This window comes from Coturnix japonica, chromosome 9, assembly GCF_001577835.2.
Source record: "Coturnix japonica isolate 7356 chromosome 9, Coturnix japonica 2.1, whole genome shotgun sequence".
Lineage (NCBI taxonomy): Eukaryota > Metazoa > Chordata > Aves > Galliformes > Phasianidae > Coturnix > Coturnix japonica.
Genome location: NC_029524.1, coordinates 6,826,045 through 6,837,251, shown reverse-complemented (window position 1 = coordinate 6,837,251; position 11,207 = coordinate 6,826,045).

Genomic DNA, 11,207 nt, shown 5'->3' with positions numbered 1-11,207 from the left:
CTGTCAGTGCAGTTTGAACTCTATAAGCCGTTTGTCCTGGCATGCTTGTAGAGATTTATTTTGTCTTTAACAGACTTCAAAACTGAGAGGAATTCTTTTTATCTTATCCCATTACTTGTAGTTGGACGTTTTATTTCTGTCAAGTCGTGAGATTGCCTTACAAAAACTCAGGTAAGTTATCAGACAAATACACCTGAATGATCCAAGCATTGATTTGCATTACTCCTCAACATTTATTTTCTTCGGTGTCCAGAATGTAAAGCCAGTATTTTCCTTCAGGGATTTTTCTAATCTTTAAATGTTCTGCATGGTTATTCAGTGTTTTTCATTGCACCTTTTGTCCCATTTTGGAGATTTTTTTCCTCTTTTATGGGTGGGTGGGAGCACTCTGACACAACACAGTAGCTCTGCAAGTTGTCAGCTCACTTTTCTTCCTGTGTCTTAGTAAAACTGTGATAAGTTGGTTCATAGCATCATGCTGCGCTTTTTATAATTACTTTATCCATCTGTTTGCTCTGTGTTGATGTCAAAGACACGCTTCCAGCTTTGAAATAGTAGTGAAATTGCTGAAGGGCTTTTAATAGCTCTGAAGATGTATATTTTTTAATAGTAAATTAGTGAAATTGTGGAGGAGTTGTGTGTTATTTTCTTCTGATTTGAACTGAAGTTTAGAGTGTTTAATTGATTAAGAAACCACTCCAGAATGTGCTCTTTCCAAGTCTAGCTCTTTACTTTTATAAATGTTTTCTGTTCAATCGCTGGTAGTTTCATTTCCCTTTACTCTTTTTTGGGCCATGCTGTGATTCTTACTCATAACTGTTAAATTTATTGAGTTGTCAAGTATATCAAAATAGAAGATCCAGTAAGATTTATAAGAATATCTTAAATGTGTCTGTTCAGTCATTTTAATAAGAGCAGTAGAATTTTTCTCTTTTAATTCACATACTTTATGAGAAAGAAATACATGAACACAAAGCTTATTATCATGTTTCTTACAGCCTCGAGTGAGAAAGGGAGTCGCTCACCTAAGCAGTGTTATAACGGCATTCAGATCGACCCAACTCTCACTTAGTATATTGCTTCTTCAGGGAGAAAAGGCCCAGATGAAACTCAGTTAATGTCAGATTGCCTGTCCATGACTGTGTCAATACATCTGTGCCTCTGTCCTCATGGAAGTTAATTGCCATCAACAGGACTGTGCAATGACTATTGCACTCTGGAGTGCAGTTCACCAGAACCTGATATCTGAGTGGTTTGATGTTTCTTAAAGCAGGCCATTCTTTATGTTCACAAATCTCTTTGAAGTGTTGCCACCCATTTCATCTGTTTGCTCCTATTGTTTCCCTTTTCAATCTGTCTGACTGTCCTGGGACATGCTCAATAGCTTTCTGAGCTTATTAGTGAAATTATTATTTAATATATTTATATATGTGTGTGTAGAAAATAGATTCCTTAACAGTTTTCCCAGTGTCACTAACATCTTTTGCAGTTGCTGACAAGCTTCAAGCATGTCCTACTTGGCAAAACAGCATTTACTAAAATAACCTTTAATCATGGTCATGTTAGCCTAGATTCCCGTCCTTGCTTTTGCCTGCTGCATTTCACAAATAGCTTCTTCATTTTCATGTTAAATTTCTGCCTGGAGGATTCTTACTTACCAATTGTGACAGGATCAGTTCTCTGTCACACAACTAATTGCAACTTGTGAGTTGTGACATCTTTGAACATATCCTGACAATTGAAGAGAGAGACGCGCGTTAGACTGAGATAAAAATAAATGCAATAATGGCAGAAGGAATATTACAAAGTATGACAAATCATGGTGAGATAGGAGCAGGAGTCAGGATCTCACAGGATTCATGAGTTCTGAGCATTTCTCTTACTTTTTTCATTGTGCATTCCTAATTGCTGTGGCTTATTGAAAGGCGTCAGCTCTCAAAAATAACTCAAGGGCAACTGGCATTTTGGTAACCTCTTATCAGCCTTTGTTTAACAAAAAGCCATTGAATCTTCAAAACCTTTTCTTTTCCTCCTCCTACTAAAAGAAAAACTTTGTTTCCAGAAACCTGTGGGAAACTTATTTTGAAGTTTAGATACGATTCTGTGTCTATATTTATGTTGGCGGAATAATGCTCTATTTGTGAAAGGAGCCCTTTTTGTTTACATTCCATCCAATAGATTACACGAGTCTTTGCTGTTTTTATCCTCTGCTTAGCACTGTGCTTCACTGAAGTAATAGGGCATGCAGTAATGGTACTTTAGGGGTCAGGAGGGATTGGTTTATAAGGAAAGATTAGAGGAGTTTAACAGTGTGAGTGAGGCTTTCAAAGATACCTAGAGACATTAAATCAACAGTCCCATCGAAATAACAGGACTTGATGCATATCCTGAAGAGAGAAAACTCCTACCTGCGCTTGTTAATGTTGTTCTACTCCACTAACAATGCGTTTGATACGCTTTTGTTAGCACATCTTCTGTGTGAGAGGGAAATGTTGCTTTCACAATGCGTAAAATGTCTGTAAGCAGAGGTCTCAATCGTGCAGACTGTCACTGGTGGGATTTTCATTCATGTTATAAGCGTGGACTCTGCATCATTATTTTACATAACGATATTTTTTTGTCTTAAATAGCTGCCAAGAACTGGTGAGCTCAGAGCAGGTGAGAGCATCCTTCTGGAGAATGTGACGCCATTGCTACGGAATTCAATAAAGGGCATGTTCCTTTGCAAGGTCGTGGTGGAAATGAAATACAGCCATTGACTCAGATGTCTAGTAGGATTATTCAGGATGCTTTTTCATGAAGTTAGCGGGTCTAGGTTGAGGTGTAGCAGCGAAAGCTTGGAGTTTAGAGGAGGAACAAAGGGCTGTGCTGCAGGAGACTTAATGTTTGCTGTCATGGAAACCTGTTGCCTTGGAACATGACTAATGAGACCCAGGTTAAGGGAAAGGAAGAAGCTATTCTTGAAATTACTCTTCAGCAAACCCTCATGAAGACCAGCGTTATAGATTACCAAGACTTACAGTTATTTCAGCTTCTGCTGGCTGATTCATTTAACCTTGTCCTTTTATTTACTTAGTGGCTCTAGTAACCGGGAGTTTTAATAAAAATAATGCTATAAGACAGTTCAAAGCTCATCTCTAGACCTTCTAGAAATAACTACCTACTTATTTACATACTTCTTTCCTAGCGTGCTACAGTATTTGTCCAAGTTCTGTGGATGCAGATGCAGGATGCTGCAACATGCCGTGCATTCCCAGCCAGCAGTTTAGACGAGCTGAGGGAGTTTGGCTTTGGTTGTATTCATTCATTGTAAAGAATAGCTCAGGTATGTGAGCGAGGGTACGCATTCTGTGTACGTATTCCTATGGAAAAAGCTAGAGGGGTACCTTTAAGTTTACCTTTCTGTCACCTCCTTTTCGAGTTCTGCTGAGAATTCTCTTCCAGAGCTCCTTGCTCCAAAACCAGTGTGTATCATTACGCAGCAGATTCTGTTACAGAGAGCAGAAATACAAAAGTCTTCCAAGTGCTGACGTTATTCCTCCTGCAAAGGTGAATTTTGTGTGTCTGATTATGAGACCTAATTGTGCAGAACAATGCAAGGTTTGGAGTCCCTAGGCACACAGTGACAAATCTGTTACAGCTTGCCATGGTTCTCAGCTGCTCTCTGGACCAGAATGTTGCATGAATAAATTGCCAGCAGCTGTGTCAGCCCCACTGCCTTGCGGAGATCGTGCTTCAGGGTGCTCTGGAAGCTGATGGTGAGAAAGCAGCCTTAGCCGAGCAGAGCCGATAATGGCACATCAGAGGGGAACATCTTCAAAGAAGTTTCAGGTGAAATAATATGTTCTTTATTTCTTGGTGGACTTGGGATGTGTTTGGGGTGAGCTGGGGAACTGTACTGAAAGAACAAGCTGACAAAGTGGCAAGAAAGGAATGTTCTGCAAAATGCAACAAAGATGGGTTTGCAAGGTGGCAGCTGTATTCGGGGTGGAAGGGGATTTTTTTCCTGGTGTGTATTGTCAGTGATAAACCAAACTTCTTCTGTATATGCAATCTAAATCTCCTTGTTCCCACTTGTACTATCACAACAGACCCCCACTATAGAGTATGTCCCCATCCTTCTTATGGCCCCTCTTTAGGCACTGACAGGCCACTCTCAGGTCTTCCCCGAGCTTTCTATTCTCCAGGCTGCACAGCCCCAGCTCTCAGCCTATTCTTAGAGGGGAGGTGTTCCATCCCTCTTCTGTGCTCCCTGATCGTTCAGCCTATTTGCTCTGTGTGTGCCTGGTGAGTTGCTGTGTTCATCCTCGGGCTTTCATGGCTAGCACTGGGGCCTGAGCCAGCAAGCAGGGAAAAGTGCATGTGGGAGCAGGGCTGGGGCTGTGTGTGTCAGAGCCCTAACAAGAGTGAGTACCTGTGGGGAAGGGACTTGGTGAGAGCAGAGAGCACAGAGCTAACACAGTGCCCTTATTGGGTGGCAGTGGAGAGCACTACCTGCGCAGCTTCAAGAGCTGCTCATCTGGGTGTCCTTTGAGCAGCTGGGGCCATGCCCAGCCCTGCTGGGTTATGTGCCTGGAAGCACTGTCAGGTTCTAGCAGAAGGCCAAATGCTGTTGGTTTTGTTTTGAGTCAGGGTCAAACGCACCAGCTTGCGCAAGGAGCTATGTCTGATGAGAAGGCTGTGTTGAACCAAAAGCAAAAGTTGACCATCAGAGGGAGCAGCCTGTGAGCACTGTGCTTCAGACAAAGCAAAGCAGCAGAGAATGACCCCTGGCCAAACAGCGTGTGCTTGGGAGGAAGCTCAGGCTGTTATGTTGATACCTTTTTTTATCTTTTTAATGAAACCTCCTTCCTGCCATTTCAGAGGAGTGGAGGGTTTGACGTCATGTGCTGATGAGTCACTGCTTTTAACAGGCCAGCAAGCAGGGACTGAGGGAGCTGTCTGGAGCAGCTGCTCTGTTAATCATTCACAAAAAGCTCAGAGAAAGCTCAAGGGGAATGCTTGTGAATAATTAAATTTCTGTTTTCATTATGGAGGCTCAGTTGATTTACCTGGATCTGTTAGAATCCAGGTACTGGGGAGCAAGTGGGGAGGACAGTGATCTCACTGATGTGTTGATATCCTTGTAGATGGTTTTTGGAGTCCTCAGTGCCAGTTGGGCATGTCTATGATTTAACCATTTCATGCAAAGCTCATGTAATTCAGCTCTCATCACCAGCTACTCCGTATCTATCTCTACCTGCAACCTGTTTCACCATACCTGTGTGTTCTAGAGGAAGCAAGTACCTTTGATAGGGCAAGGTGTGTATTTTGCTGGAAGACTGAAGACCTGCCATATCTCATACCCTGATGCTATCCACCATATGCATTCTTAAAGCAAGCAGAGCTGCCCAGGTTTGTTCACCAGTGCTTCTGCTCATCAGTGTCTTTGTTCAGGGGGTTGCTTGGGAGACGGTGGTCCATCATGTCAAGTTAATGCTGATTCAGTATCTTGGAAAGATGTGTTGTACTCGTCATTGCTATGGTGAGCTTAAACTTCAGTTGCTGACACACCATGATCAGAGAGTTTATCAGGTTCAGCTTCAGAAGAGTAGGGCTTATCTCCACTAGGGTCCAGACTGGATATATTCCTGCGTGGTAAATTATTGATGGTAAAGCTCATCTCTATTGTTCAGGTGCCCTAGGCAATAGTTGTTGTCTTTTACCCAGGGACAGAGTTAGATGAGCACTTTTACTCCCATAGTAATCCTATTACCAAAGTGCACGGTAAAACCAGGGACACAGAACATTAGATTAACTTCACCTACACAGTGGGACTGCTGGGGCAGTTTGGGCAGTGAGGTTGCTTGTGGATATTTACTTCAATCACCTACAAGGATGTGAGTAGAAAGTTACTATTCTGGCTGACATTGGAAGAATGGAGGAAAAAAAGTATACTATGAAACTATGTTTCTTAGAAACCTTTCTGCCTTTGGGCATTGTTTTCATGGATTGATGATATCCCACTGATGTGCAGGCAGAAGCTATTTTCAAGCTCCTATTCATTTTAAGCTCTGGAAAAATTTAAATACTGAAGGCTGTATTTCTAGTAGATTAATGATGTTATATGTAGCTTTATGAATAACCAGAGATGTTATAAGATTCAAAGCACCACAAGCCAGTGAGTCTGGGACGTGGGACAGAGCCTCGCTTGAATATCACAGCTTAAGGTGGTTATTTATGCTAGCAGGGGAAAATGTATCAGCAAATCGAATCTTGCTTGTGTATAGCATACCGTAATAATGAAAGTCATCTTTCAGAGCAAAGTTGGTATTGAAATGCTGAGGAACACTGAAAATATAAGAAATCAAACAGGAACTTTTGAAGCATGGGAATAGAATCAAAAGGAGAGAATCAGTTAAAATCTAAAGAGAACGCGGCTTCTGAGGCCTTGTGTCAAACGTGGGGTGGTAGTTGACTCTACAAAGGATGCTTTTTTGGTTTGCTTATTAAAGGGACCAACTGAAGAGTCGTTGTTCCCTGAGAAATCAGATGCACTGTGTAGTTAAATATCATATTAAAAAATAAAAGTATCTCTGTAAAATGTAGAGGCAAGAAAGCAATAAAGCCTGAAGAGGTTATTAAAAGCCTCCTGGAGAAATTGCCCGTGTGAGATATATTACAAAACCGAGCAGCAGTTAGCAACAAGAAATCTTCTGAGATGCTGAAGCCTGAGTCTGTGTGATGCTGAGCTCCTCGGAGGCCTCTCTGTGTGGATGAAGGCTTTGCTCTGGCATTTCTAGGCTGGAGGCATTCTCTGTGCAAAGGGCAGGCAGGTTTACAAATGAGCTTGAAAACTTTAGGAGAGGAAAAATGTGTCAGAGTTGGTGCTGCAGGAAAAAACACAATGCCTGTTGGTCAGCTCATGGCCAACTCACTTGTGGCCACTTTTTGCTTAGGAGAGCTTGTCCTGACTCCTCAAACCTCCTGCCTCTCCAAGGCTGCAGTCAATGCTTTACTCACACAGCAAACCTCCAGGGGTTCTTGTAGCACCATAGTTTATTGTGATATATTTGTCATTAACAATTGACGGATTACTCACAGGTTGCGTTGTGACATTGCTATTCTTTATTTCTTCCGTAAGAACAGTTTCATAAGTTAAAGAAGTCAAAAACTTTGAAGAGATGCTTCTCCAGTGCTTTAGGATTTCTTCTGAGGCCAGGACTGAGTTTCTTATCCAGCATCCATCCTCAGTGTGGCACCAACCCACATGATTTACAAAGAGCTATATGTCATGCGTCAACTAAGACATCAGATGACTCCAATGTGCCTAATCTTTGTTTCCCAAAAGCAGGTCAGAGACATCCCCAGACTCAGCCATGGCTCTGTGCCCATGAAGGTGGGTCTCCCTGTTGCATGGGCTGAGCATGGGCTGATGTGCACAGTAGGGTAGGGCTGATGCTGGCCAGGGCAGTAGGGGCTCTTGGCTGGCAGTGACAGTGTGGCTGTGATCCTGCTCCCAGCCCTGTGCCAGCAGTCTATAGTCACTGTGGAGCATGCCTTGACCATTTAACAAGACTAAAATTAGCTTTTCTGAGCACCCCCTGCTTTGTCATCCTGATCCTTGCATGCCGCAAGCACTGCTTCTCTATGCTTTATTACAGGAGCTCTGCTTGTTCCCATGAAGCTGTTCTGCATTTTGAGAGCAATGCTGTGTCTCCGAAGAGAGGCAAGGACGTGTCTGTCTTTTAGCTCCAAGCCTCCTGGAAAACAAGGTCAACCTGATTGTTTTTTAGAACAGATGGCTACCTTCCATGTAGTGGCATTTCCCTGGCTAAGTGCAGTCTGACTATACATAAATATCAAATGCAGCTATATGTAGATTTATGAGAATACTAGAAAATTACAAGGTTGGGAGAATTCAGAGCTGCTGAAAAACATGACCATATGTATATTTTCAGTCAGCACTTTAAATAGCTACTTTTCTTTGTCTCCAATAGGCATCTTTAAACTAAGCTAACCTAGGGGGTGACAGGTTATCCCAGTCTCTCCTGGGAGAGGATTTCAGTGGAAGATGGCTGGAAGCAACTGCATGAGAAGAGCTTGATATATTCTGAGCCGTGTCCCCCAGTGGAGACAGGTTTTTGAGGCAATGTGAGCTCAAACAGATCTAATCTGTATACTATGAGAAGAGGATGGCTGTGGTGCATGGGTAATGAGACTAGAAAGAATGCAGGTGGATTAATTGGACTCAAAGATTAATTTGCTGTTCCTGAGTAACCGCATGCTGCTGTCAGTTTTGCTTGATATTTTTTAAAGAATTTATGGCCTTGGCTTATACTGTGTTTAGTGGCTGTAATAGGAAATGATAGCGCCCCAAATTCATGTCTCTCTGTATTACAACAGGATCGTGGAGAAGTGGGGAGTGACCTACATGCCTTACACAGGAGAGTGTTGTTTCAGATTTGCTTTGTTTGTCAGGATATTTTCATGCTTTTCCGCATCCCATAGAAATAATTCAGATTGTATTAATCAGTTATTTCCAATAATCTTATGCAGGAGGGAGGAAGACCGTTTGACCTTCAGAGGCCCATTCCTGTTCTATTTTCTGTAAGAAAGTGGGTTGCATCAGCTGGGACTGTGATTGATGGCAGGTACTTGCCTTTCTGTGTAATGGAGAGGAACAGTACCCCTGGTACGCTGTGGGAAGCCCTGTCTCTGCAGGGCTGGAGTCCAGAGCCCTTCCCTCCAGCTTTATTTCATTAACTCCTTTCAGAGAATACAGCAGGAGCATAATCCAATCACATTGGCGTTTGGAGGAACTGGCGCAGGGTAGGACACTCCAGCTCAGTAAGGAGAGATGCTGCTTTGTGACTCATTTCCTGCAGCCAGTCACTGAGTCACGGTCCGCATTTATTGCTAGGAACTATGTGAAAACTTCTGAATGGATTCCTGGGTAGCTCATGTTCTATTGAGCTTCAGATACAGAAGGAGGCACTTAAAGACACGGGGGGGATGTTGCCTCCTCCATAGTCGTAGCTATGTTGAAGTAGGTAGAGATGTAGCAGCTAGATTAACAGTGTGCAGGTTTTCTTTGGCCTGCAGGCCACAGCTTAAAAAAAAGAAGGCTCTTTTAACCTTTATCAGTATTAAAGTCATCTCATTTTATGAAATAGAGGTTTTTGTTTTGAGATGAAAATTGGACTTGGTAAGCCCCTGTATTCTGATCAAAATGGCTCCTTCATTTAAAGCCATTCGTAAATCCCAGGGAAGAAGTACCAACATAAGGTATGACAAGAGTAAAGTGAACCTAAATGCATCATTTATTTTTCTATAACTTTAGGATAGCCAACCTCAAAATATTGTATATTGTCATCCTTTTTCTAGTGGATTTGGAGATTCAGCCAGTGCTCCCAGCGTAGTCAGCAGTGACCCACCATTCCTGGGCTGAATCTTGGGCTACTTATGGTCTAGTCTTGCATGGCAGTGCTTAGTGCAATGGCAGAAAGCAGCTGGACTCTCTTGCCCTGTTCCGGATGCCTTAGCAGGGAGAAGGATCTGGAACAGAGCTGGTGGCTGCATGGTCCTGTGCTTCTGGTGCCTGTGCTTGTGCTCCTGCACAGCTGTGGCTGTCGCTGCAGCCAGGAGCTCAGTCAGTTCATACATCCTCCCCTGTATGAAACACACAGACCCGAATATTTAATACCCTAAGTAAGGTTGTTATGTGAGACAGCTAAGAAATTAGGGGAAAACAAAGCAAAACCTGGCTCCAGAAAATCTGATTAGTAGTCTTTTATTTATTTATTTTGATTCACAGAGATTATCTGCCACTAAATGACTGAAGCTGAGCAGGGACTGATGTGTGTGTCTAATTTCCATGTGCTCTGTCTGAAACAGTCTTGATTTTTTTCCTGTGTGAGTTTCAGTGTCTTTGCAGGTCCCTGAAACTTCACTTCCCAAGGAACTCAGGAGTGGGTTTTTTGGGGATTAGCTCATTATAGGGTGGATCCTTCATCCCCAGTCTGGATGCTCATAAAGAACGTATGGTCAGATGATTGGAGAGAACTGATGTGTTACCAGCCCTCAGGGAAACCCATGGTGACTGATGCACTCTAAGTGTAGTTTGGCTTGTCTTTCCCATGCAGCTGCTTGCAGCTGTCTGTACCTCCGTAGGGACCAGCCCTGAAACCTGAAAGTGGCTTCTGAATTTCCACACTCTTAAATTTGCTTTTATTGGTTGTATTTAGGACACGTTATTGAAGTAAATTCCTAGTAGGATATTGAATGCTGCTGAATGCTGGGCTTTCATTCTTTTTTTGAGCTACGCTTTAATTAGTCCCCCCTTTTTAATCATTTGAATCAGATTACAATGCAATGAATCAAGGTTTATTTTGGAAGAGAAAGCGAAGTCTATCAGAGCAATTGGAAAATTAGAAGCTTTTCTAAGGTGGTGAGCAGCCTGGGGTGGGTTGGGGTAGGGGTGGGGTGTTGCTGCAGACAAGTTTATAAAACTCTGGGGAAGATGCAGGAAGGTTGTATCACTGCCACAGCTCTTGCTGACAAAACATGCTATAAAAGCAGAATCCTGTTGCTTAGCGACTTACGAGAGATGATTAACCCTTTGCATCACGGACAGTGTTTGCTGAGAAGCTCCCTTGAGGCATCGTTGTGGACAATATTGAATATGAAGAAGCTGCTCTGCTATCTTTTGCTCCCACCTGTGTTGATTCATTCATCATTAATGCTAAATGAAGAACCGTTTCAATGTTGCCACTAGTTACTGAGGGGGATGACTTAATAAAATGTCATTCTCCTATAGGATGACATGTAATTATCACACAGGCAGGATCATACGGTGACAGTAAAGATGGAGTAAAAACTGACCAAAAATAATCTGAGGTTATGATATTTAACAGTGCTGCCAGTAGTGTTTTCACATGACCTCAAGCATCTCTGGAATTTCTGCTTGGTTTAAAGACTGACTCTGTCTTGTTACTGCCCATGCACAGGGAGCCTTAAAGCAGAGTGGTAGCAACAGTAGGTAAGGAAGTTCCTCACCTCTCATCTCCTTCCAGTTCAACAGGGAATTTCAGACCATTTCAGGCTAAAAACTCTCCTTTTAATTGAAGTCTTTCTATTTCCTTCTTTGAGGAGGGCCTAGAATTCAGTAAGAGTGGATAAGCAGGAACGTGTGGCTGTGGTGGTTGTGCAGTGCAGAAGTTTTCTAT